The sequence below is a fragment of the Neolamprologus brichardi genome, chromosome 17, assembly GCF_056152115.1.
Source record: "Neolamprologus brichardi isolate AB-2024 chromosome 17, ASM5615211v1, whole genome shotgun sequence".
Lineage (NCBI taxonomy): Eukaryota > Metazoa > Chordata > Actinopteri > Cichliformes > Cichlidae > Neolamprologus > Neolamprologus brichardi.
Genome location: NC_142120.1, coordinates 4,500,389 through 4,511,791, shown reverse-complemented (window position 1 = coordinate 4,511,791; position 11,403 = coordinate 4,500,389).

The window sequence follows — 11,403 nt, the reverse complement described above, 5'->3', positions numbered from 1 at the left end:
GGCAAGCACGGCAGTCAATACTTGCCCAATGAAACAGACATCACTTAAAGCCTACTAAGTAAAAGCAATCTCTCTCTTTCCATCTCAAACACAATTCTGTAATAAAGCTTTTCCCATTACCTGTTCAAGTGTGAGCCATTGGAATATGGAACATAGGATCTGTTGTTTTCGTGAGTGTGTCCGTATCCTGCTTACAAACTAGTGGCAAGCAGCCTATTTTGGAGGGTTTTGGTGCATGTACGTTGTAGACGTGTCTCTGGTCTTTGACAGGAAACTTATGGGAGACTAGTGCACTAGACAAGCTGCTCCTGGCTGTGCTTTTACTGCTCTGAGAACTAGATGTTGTGTGGAAACGTAGGTACCATAGCATTCCAAGTAAAAGGCCCCGCCATGATTCATCATAGCCGATAAGTTTTACTGTATGTTAAATAAAACTTTTAATAACTCCTTTAGCACATTATCATGGAATTATGATAGAGAGGGAAACATGTCTATGGGCGGTTAAGGGAGTTCGCCTTGTAATCGGAAGGTTGCCGGTTTGAGCCCCGGCTTGGACAGTCTCGGTTGTTGTGTCCTTGGGCAAGACACTTCACCCGTTGCCTACTGGTGGTGGTCAGAGGGCCGGTGGCGCCAGTGTCCGGCGGCGCCAGTGTCCGGCGGCCTCACCTCTGTCAGTGCGCCCCAGGGTGGCTGTGGCTACAATGTAGCTGCCATCACCAGTGTGTGAATGTGTGGAAGACTGGATATGTAAAGCGCTTTGGGGTCCTTAGGGACTAGTAAAACGCTATATAAATACAGGCCATTTACTATTTTACCCAGCTGTGTCCCCTGTTTAACAACCAGGCAAGTTGAACAGGTGCTGCTCCACCAGTATTTTCCGGTTAACATCTCCAATATATCACTTGGTTGACTGAAGGTTCAAAGTTTACCCAGCTGTTTTTCTAACACACCAACTTAAGTTTTGTATTAATATTTTAAAAGAAAGCATTCTTAGTACCCAGCGTAAACCTGTGAGAAACTAAGTACATCTTTAGTGCTTCTATAAGACTTTAGAGGGCAAGTAGCTAATCAAATACACATGATTAACTGATCATTGACAAATGTACTATCTCTAAAAGCAGATGTTTTGGCAGTTTGTTTGTCTGGAACATTCAGGTGTTTGTTAACTCAATGACACAATCTTCCCAAGAACGTCATTTAGCAAATTAAACCTTACAATTTATAACAGTATAGTTAGAAAACCTCTGAACAAGTATATCTGCCCAGCGTTAAAGCTTGGCTGAAATTGGGCCATAACACAGGACAATGATCTCAAGTGTTTCTTTACATTTACAGCACAATTGTTGAAAAAGAAATGAAGATGCTGCAATGGCTCTGCGCCCCCCCCCGTGTGTGTACACACACACACACACGTTATTTCTGGAATTCTAAAATGGTTTAAGTCTTATAGGCAGGCTTAGCTCTATTGGCCAATGCTGACACCTGTAACTTCCAATTAGCCATTGCAGGTGCCAGAGTACAATATAGAAATATGACTAGCTGCCTTTTATATCCGCAGATCAAAAGAAGATGGTACACATTTCACCTCAACCATCTTCTTGAAGATACCTAAAACAAAGAGACAAGAAAGCAGAAACAAAAGCAATCGCACATCAGTGGATTGGTATTGAGGGGCGGGGGGTAGGGTCAGGGCAGTCTCAGTCATCCCTATTCAAAGCAGCAACCTAATTACCAGAGGAGAGGGAAACAGTAATTAGCAGCGAGTCTCACCTCGTTAATCACAAAGGGCTCCTTCGCTCTATTTATATCTGATTAATGGCTTGCTTAAGCATGGCAAGATATTTTTGTTTCTGTTAATTGTGTGCAGCTTGTATCCTCCTCAGTGCGCTCCTGCGTGTTCACACCCCCAACAGATACACACTGACACACCTCCACTACACCTACCACATCTCATTACTACTCACTGTCTGCAACAACAGTCAGAGCTGTCTGAAGACTAATTTGTTTCGTACCTGATTTGTTTCATAGTTATAATTAGCCTATTAGCCTGGCTACCTTTCCTGCAGTTCCTGCAGCTGTAACAAGGGAAGCCCCTTTTTTCACCTTTGTGTTCTTGTTTTGGATATACTGGTGCTGCTCGGTGAACTTAGCTACACTTAAGAGGTAGAAGCACAATATCATGTGAAACTGTAAGCAGGCAGGGATTTTGTGGTGTGTGATTTCAGGTTTATTACTTTGCTTATTTCTCCACATCCAAACACTGTTTGTGCAAGCCAAAACATAACCGTCAGTTTACTGTGGTGGCACGAATGAGGGATAACCAGGTAAGGTGAGTAAAGGATGTTGACAACGCCACCTGAGGAGAGAGTTACACCCCAGGAAAGATTTTTATAGCCAATGTAGATGTTACACTGGCTACCAAGACCCACAGGCTCGTTATTAACAGCTGAGGTGAGGCAGATCAGTTTCACGAATCAAAATTTATTAAGAAAAACTACTAAAAGCATAGAACTTTAAAATCAGAGAAGTTCTTAAGGTAGCAGGGCTGAGTCTGCAAGACGGTTAATTAAAACACTTTATTAACAAACAATGATTAAAACGACAAGGCTCGCTGCCCTAGTAAAACAACAACTCGATAAAATAACTAAACAAAATGGTGACGACCGGCCACTTGAGGAGGAAACCTACAGAGGAGTGCCCAAGGGTGCCACCAATTACTCACCCGTGTAGTTCCACTGCAAACCTCACTGTCACTCACACTGAAATCTAAATCAGGGGTGTCAAACTCCAGGCCTCGAGGGCGAGTGTCCTGCAGGTTTTAGATCTCACCCTGTGTCAACACACCTGGATCAAATGGATAGTTCATTAGCAGGCATCTGGAGAACTTCAAGACATGTTGAGGTGGTAATTTAGCCATCTGAATCAGCTGTGTTGGATCAAGGACACATCTAAAACCTCAGGACACCGGCCCTCGAGTTCGACACCTGTGATCTAAACGGTGCAATCTACCTATGCCCGGTATGTACGCTCTCATGCATCGGGGAGGGGATTCTACCTCACGTGCCTAACCCCTCAACAGGTGGCCGCACCTCTACTAAAGCAATAAAACAACAAAGCATAAAACGTTAAACTAATTAGAAAAGAGACATACATAAAACAAATACACCCTAAGTTACAGTTCTTTATAAAAGTATGATTAAAATGTATAAAACAATTCTGAGTAAAAGACCATAAAACCAGGAGTCAGTCGAGGCCAGTCCATAAATGTTTGTAAGATGACAACAGGCCAGAATGAGACAAAACAAGACAGCAGCAGTACGGCACAAGCTTGTAACAAAAAGAGGGAAACAGTCGTCAAAGTCCACCCTGCTGTATGCCACAGTATAACAAACACAAGAGTCCCACTCACCACTCTCTAAAGGGCAATACTGAAATGAGCAGCTTTCCTGGGGAGCTCTGCAGTGCTTAAGCTGCCTAACGCTCTCAGCCACCTTGGATGGGAAAAGACTGCCAAATGCCTCCACGTGGTAGTGAAGGCAGCTGTTTCTTATAGGGCCTCTAATTATCAGCTGGGAAGGTGTGGATGTTAGTGCTGCATTCATGGACACCACGTAAAATCCTACCCCAAAATCTACTTCACTAAATTACAGAAAGCACAAAACAAAACACTGGCATCTAAAATTATGGTTTAACAATAGGAACTTTTGCATAGTTTTAGTGAATGCTGGAGGTAGTACCAGTCATTCCCAGAAGTCTGTTGTAGGGTCTTTTTCTGGATAAGAGGAACTTTGAGTGTATTGCGAGTATACTTGATTGTTCATGTGCATACAAATTTTAGTGACTGCAGAAACGCCATATGTCATATAAACATTGGTAACACATCACTTTGAATTGAAATTTGTATTAGCAATGTGAATGCAAACAGGAAAAACCTTGGAATGTATGCAGTTCCCTGAAGACCTACCTCGGTGACTATTTACCTCTAAATGGTCCCCACATTTGTTAACGTATAATTTCCCATTGGTTGTAAAATTAGTTTGAGGGTCTGTTCCAGGGTTTTAATAGTTTTGCAATTTTCATTAGTTTTTATTTTTATTTAGTTTTGACTTCAGATTTTCAATTTTATATCAGTTTTTATTAGTTTTTACCAATTGTTTGCTAGTTTAGTTTTTATTTTTTTGAAAATCCTTAGTTTCAGTTTAGTTTTAGTTGTGTTTGCAATAATTAAGTGTAACAAAATCCCAGTTTCATCATATCAGTCATTCTGCTTATCCTTGGGTATGTTGCTATTCCAGCTACCATACCCTGCACAGGTCGCCTGTCTGTCGCAGGGCTAACACGCAGAGACAGACAACTCACATTCACACCTATGGGTTCTTTAAATAAATAAATAAATAAAGGCAGATGAACAACCATTGATACCAGGCAACTATAAAATGTATATCTTGGCCCCAATGAGACTATTAACTCTTGCAGCACCGGGTGTTCGTAATTTTGGTTCAAGTGAATTGATAAACTTTTTGAAGGCAATTGACTCACACAGTTGTGTAGATATCCCCGTCCTGTTGTCTCGGGATGCATCACGCTGCCTTGCCTGGGGTTAGCTTCTGTTTTCTGGGGATGAGGGTTGAGTGTGCTCCCTTACCTTCTCAAGGTAAGCTAGGTTAGCCTTTTTGTGTGAGTTTTCAAGTGCACTTTAAGGTTTGTGGGATTTTTTTCCCTTTAGAAATGTCCGTCATAATTTGTCTCTTTCCACTACAAGACACTTGCTTTATCCAAAACACAGTCATATTCAAAGTAATCCCAAATTGGACTCTGGCGCTTTCTTCCGACTTTTCCTGACATGATTCTGCGCGTGGACGGAGCAGCAACACAGACGACTCGACTAACGTGCTGCCACCTGCTGGCATAATGAGACACAGCAAGAAAAAAATCTGGAAACTAAACTTCACTTTCACCCTTGACTATTGTATGACACGCACACATCAATGAAAACTAAACACATTTTTGCTATAAATTCAGTTAATTTTAGTTAGTTTTGTGAACACTCATTCCAGTTTTAGTTAGTTTTCCTTTTTTTGTTTTTATTTTTATTTCCGTTAACAAAAATGTTTTTCACTTCTAGTTTTCGTTATTTCGTTAGTTTTCGTTAACGATAATAACCTTGGTCTGTTCTCATTATTTTCAGTATACTCCAAAACAAAACTAAAGTTTGTCCGTCCATCCATCCATCTTCATCCGCTTTATCTGAGGCCGGGTCGCGGGGGCAGCAGCCTAAGCAGAGAGGCCCAGACCTCCCTCTCCCCAGCCAGTGTCCCAGGGATCCCAGGGGCTACGTTGGTAGGGTCTCCCATGGCAAATTGGTCCCAGTTGAGGGACCAGACAAAGAGCGATTCAGAAGACCCTTATGAAGAGAACATCGAGGGAACAGTTTACCCTGCCCGGGATAGGGTTACCGGGGCCCCACCCTGGAGCCAGGCCCGCGGAGGGTGCCCGAGGGCGAGGGTCTGGTGGCCGGGCCTTAGTCTATGGGGCCCGGCCGGGCACAGCCCGAAGAGGAGACATGGGCCCATCCTCCCGCAGGCCCACCACCCGCAGGAGGCGCCATAGGGGTCGGGTGCATTGTGTGCTGGGTGCGGCCCTGGCGGACTGATCCCCCGCTGCCAAGACCTGCCAAGAGGAACACAAAATAAAGTTTGTGTTCCTCAAAAAAGTTTTCAGTCCCCCAACAAAGCTGATAATGGGCTCAAATATGCAAATCCACCAGTGCAACAACATTTTCACCAAATGTGCATTTTTGAGGTCTAATTTCAGCTGTGGTATATTCAGCCATGACCATGCTGCACTTCACTTCCTTTAGAAGTCTCTTACAACAGCGTAAGTGCTGGTGTGTCACATCAGAGCACAGAACACTTTGAATGAAAAGTAAAGCGGGTGATATAATATGTGCATGTCACTACTACCGTGTTTCTACTTGCCTTTGGTCGTGTAGCAAGGCCAGTGCTCCCCAAGTATCCTGCACACCTGTGGCATCCCGTGACTGTGCACTGAGCACCACTGATTCAACCACACAGCTTCTTTCAATGTCGTGATTGCGCCTCACACAAAGACTGGAACTTAAACTTTGAGCTGAAGTGATGTTAACCACTAAGCTTGCGTCTCGGGGGAATGGAAACCTTGCTCTTAACCACAGCCTCTCGGTGAGACTCTGAATAGAAAAAAATGAGAGGTCTGTCAGCTATAAAGGGAGACGCATTCTTCCTGTGTTATTTCAGAGGACCTGTGCGTGTCTGTCTTCACTCCTCTGCTCCTGTCTGTCTGGTGTATGTGACAGGTGTAAATGCACAGTGAGAGACACGTGGAAAGACTGTAAGAAACATCTGTTAGCTGGAGGGTTTCTGATGGGAGCACTGTGTGTTTTCCCCCCTTCGTCTTCTCTCTCTTTCTCACTCTGTTTTCCTGCTATCTATCCAACATTCCAGCACAGCTTTGCCAAAGCTCAGTCGCTTGTTGCGATGGAAAGGGAGGCATAATGGGAGAGGATCAAAGAGCTAAACGAGGGGCTAAAGATACTGAAGCAGATTAGCAGCGCTTCCCACAATGCCGACAGCTGCTCATAACCACGCTGGGCCTAAAGATATTGTTTCAGATTAGCGGCAGCGCTACAATGCCCAGGCAGCTGCCGTCTGCTGCCCATATTACAATAGGAGAGGGAGGATCAACGCACACACTGAAAAACATGTGTTATCATCACAAAGGGATTGTCAGCTTCAAACGCCTTACATCCCTCTGCCATCCCTCAGGATCAAACAGGCTGTTTGCTGGCAGTTATCACAGAGCTCTCTCTTCTAGTCTAGTCACATCTATTCTCCACTCTTCACTCTTCTTCCCTCGCTCTCTTTTTTTTTTTCCACTCCTATTTTATTTCGCCCCCTCTTTCTCAGCAGGGCCCTAATCTCAATCACCGTTATCCTCGAAGCCATCGCTTTTCATAATATGCTCCTGCCATCGCTGACAGACAAATAATCAAGACAATCCCTTTTGTCTGGAGTTTGCTTCAGTCTCCCCCGCCCCTCCCTCCCTTTTCGAAATTATCAACAACACAGGATCTTATTGTGGGGCTCTTGATATATCTCAAAGCCATATATTGTTTGTCTGAATTCTCTGACAACCTCAGAGCCATACTCAGCATCATAAAGAGCGAAATGTCTGAAACAGATAGGGGATCGCTTTGTTCTTTATTGTAATGGATGATGAACTCTCTAACTCGATCCGCGGCATCCTAAACAGACTGCCGCTGAATGCATTCGCTGATATGAATGTGTCACATTATGAGGCAACAATTACAAGAATTGGATGAGAATTGTTCTTGAGGGGGAAAAATGACAGCAATTCGTTCACGCAGGAAATGTTTTCCGTCACTGCTCATCTGATTGTTTTTTTTGTTTTTTTGTTTGTTTGTTTGGGGATTTTTTGCCTCTCCTCCGCAGGGAACCATTTCCTAACTCACACACAGACATATAGATATTTAGACAGACACATAAAAATGAAGAGGTGAGGGATGAGACAGACTAATAAAAAAAATTCTTTGGCTCACTCGCTGCACTTGAATCTGCACGGACAGAAAACATTTTTGTTACATGATTGCAGTTATGGTATCTAAATATTTGTAACAATGTTTTACGGCACGTTTAATCCCGGCGTGCCTCTGTGCAGCTTGCAACCTTTAAACTTTGGTAAAAGCGGCTTTTTTAATGCTTTTACTCACAAAAAGTCACATCAGCAGACGTGGATATATTTCAAATGATTTTTGTCGCTTTCTTTATTTTCCCAATGAAAACATTTTCGCACATCAATTTGGGATCTTTATGATGAAAAGCATGAATGAGCCGGAGTGATTTTTGATGCTTATATTTCTCTGCATCACGGTATTCGATCATGTCTGCCGAGAACATTGCGATGAAGTGAAACACCTAAAACCATCAGCAGTTTAAAAGTGATCTTTTTTCACTTTTAATAACATAAAGTGTTAGGAAACCAGCTGTGGGGAGCTTAAAGTGCAATAAGTGACATTCAAGCTCTCGTTCAAATTCTGTATCCAAACAAGAAGTTGTTATGATCAAGATTTGTAGTTAGTTTTGTTTTGCTTTGTAAATTAAATCCACATTAAGTTATTGATACAAACTGACGGGGTGTTAATAACAATAAGAAGAGACACTTTTTTAAATTTTTTTGTTGTTCTTCTTCATCAGACAAATCTCCTTTATGTTTGGATGAGAAGTTGAGATACAGTATGATTCACTTACCAGTGTTTTTTTTATTTTTTTTTATTTGTAGCTTCACCAGAAAGCCAGTGTTTTAATCATATATCTGTCATTTAGTGTAATTCATGTCTTTGCCAAACCACATAATGGGTGTTATTCGTGGTATGCGTGATGCTGGAATTGGAGGTTATGCCTCATCTGCGGAGTTACTCATCGCTTTGGAAGGCGAGATGAATGCCTCTGCGAGTAAAAAGAGCGAGGGTCCGCTGGGTGCCGTCAGCGCCGGGACTTCCCCGTTTCTCCAGTAGATGCCAGCAGTGAACCATTTAAAAACACGGCCACATCTCGCTCTCTCTTCCCTCTCTCGCTCCCCCCCTCTAAATTGTGAGGGCGCTCTGCATCTAGCTGCTTTGGAGTTGGAGATGGTACAGATGGCTGGCCTAAACGCAACACTTATCCAGACATTTCACTGTTCGCAGAATGATATCAAAGTCAACTCAAAATGGAGGCTGTGCCATCAACTTGAAACAAATTCTAACACTTCCAACAGAATTGTATTGTGAGTAAAGTCGCGGTGGATTTGGTCAGCGTTCAGCACAGATGTCCCCCCTGTGTGTGTTTGCGTTAAATAAAAACTAGTGCTCACATCCTCTTAAAAATTCAGCTGTGGGATTTTCGGGGATAAATGCTCACAATTATAATGTTTTAATCCAGATTGAATTCAGACACATTTATTTATTTCAGAGCGTGAGAGTTTAAATCGTGCTTTAAAACATTAAAAAACGACAGAGTGGTGGAGGGAACACAAATGCCCTAAATTATGGGAAATATGAGGAGCTGAAATAGCAACGTGTGCGCTTTTGTGTTTGAAGTGCTGAAGAAAACGTTAATTAAGGTTTATTTACATTTTTACACGTACATTTAGTACAATTCCGGTGCAAAAAATAAAAATAAAATGTAAAAAATGTTTTTCCCTTATTTCTGCCCTTTGTCCTCATCCTGACATGGATTGCAGTCACACAAGCTCAGATCAAAGTCATCAAATTCCCCCACGTGGGCACGCAGACCTGCTGTCATTTTAATGTTACAGTGCAAACGTCACATCACATTGACGCGCGCGAATTAAAGAACACAAATTTATCTCTCAATAGGCTCCCTTGTCCCCCTCAAAGTGTGTGCGAGGAGCGAAGACGCATGCTTGTAATGTGACATTACATTTACCAAGAATACCTTTTATTTTTATTTATTTATTTCCCTCCCTTACAGCCCGAGCGCCCTCTCCTCACTGTCTTTCTCTCCTCTGCTTTTTACTCCCATCCATTAGTTTCCATTAGTTTCTCGGTGCGCGCAACAGTTTTTGGGATTAAATCGCTGTGAAAACACTCGCAGTACCTGCCACTCTCTCAGATCCAGTTTTTCACAAAACATGTTTACAACTGATTTCGCAAGTAATGCTCACTCTGAATGTGTGTTTTTGTGCGTGAGGTCATCCGCGAGTGTGTGCGAGTCCACTGTTTGCGCTCCAACAATAGGTTATCTGTGCCTATTTCGGAAGGCGGGGCCCCAGAGACCTGGCTCCTCTGTGTGATTGGCTGTGAGAAGTTTACTTTGGAGGGTGCTGTATGGTGGATTTTTTTTTTCTTCTGCTTGGTGTTTTTTTTTTTATACTTCCAATTAAATGTGGAATGCAGGACTCTTGAAGGCCATTTGAAGTGCGCTGTGTTTGCATGTGTATGAGCATGCGTGTGCATGCATGTGTGTGTATGTTTGTTTGTCTCCCTAGCCTTCTCTTTCATTTCCACACACAGAGGTCCGTCTGTGGAGACGAGACAACCTCCCAAGCAGGTAAGATGGGACCCGAAACGCACTCAGTTATTTTTCCATGTCAGTTTGATTCCATCTGCGTTTGCCGTAGTGACCTTAGGTGGAAACAACGAGGCTGTGAACACAACCGCAAATTATTTCTTTCTGTGGCAAAATCTTCTCATCCAGAGAGGAATAACACTTTCAGCAAATGTGTGTGAGTCCCCTGTGAGTCATGCAAGACTTCTGGCTCCCTGTTTACTGTTTGTCAGAGGTGTCTTTTGTCTGGATGTGATTAGTAGCAGCCTTTTTTCCTCTTTCATGCACAGGAGTATATGCGGCCTGCTTTCAAAGGGCCCGCTCGGACCAAAGACGACTATTGTAACTGTAATGTCAGCGAATGCTTCAGTTTGTTTTTTTTTCAAGAGAACTTGAACACAGCGCAAACACAGAAAAACACAAATATTAGCACCCGGACTCAAATGTGAAGAGGAGGTGGAAATAAAAGAGAATTTAAACTTAATGAACATGCATTACTGGCATAGAAGTGCTTTCATCAGACTCCTTTTCAAACGTGTTTTCACATCCCCTCAGATGCAACATCACAGCACCAGTGAATCTGACAGAGAGGAGAGAAAGTCTTTATTTAGACTCAAATGGGTCTCATCTGAAATAATGAATATGTCCTTGAGAAAAACAAAGAGCCCCACAAAACAGGCTACTCTTCTACAGAGGCAACGGAGATGGCAGATAATTGTTTTCAAGTCTGGCACTGCTCTGTAAATGAGTTTGTTCTGTTCTGCAGGCGGCTAACTGTGGCTTTCCTTCCTTTCATTTCTCCCTTTTTCGCAGACACACACACAGCAAGCACGCTTTTTGATTTTTCTTCTCTTTGTCTTTGTTTTCTTGTTATCTGGTCTCCATGTTTAGCCTCTCCTTGGCTCTCTTGATGCCCTCTTTCTTTCTCTTCGGTCTTTCTTTTCTCCCCTCTTTTCTCTCAGTTCGGCATTCTTTGGAGTGGCGGACTTTTTTACATCTTTGCCGTACTCGTTGTTCCCTTTCTTTGTCTTGTTTGCTCACTAAGCGCTAACAACAGAGGAATTCTCTATTTTGCTGTGTGTTCTTCACAGCAAATAGTTTACCTTGACTTCAGCTGCCTCGTCCTGCTGCTTTCATGTCTAACTGTTGTTATTCCTCCACAACAATTGATCATTCCCTCAAAACACAAGATCAGTTGAGCTCTGAGCCACTGTGGACATTTGAGTTGTGAGTTGTGGAATAAACAGTAGACAAGTGATAAACATGGAAATAATGACCGCTACACCTATTACAAAGT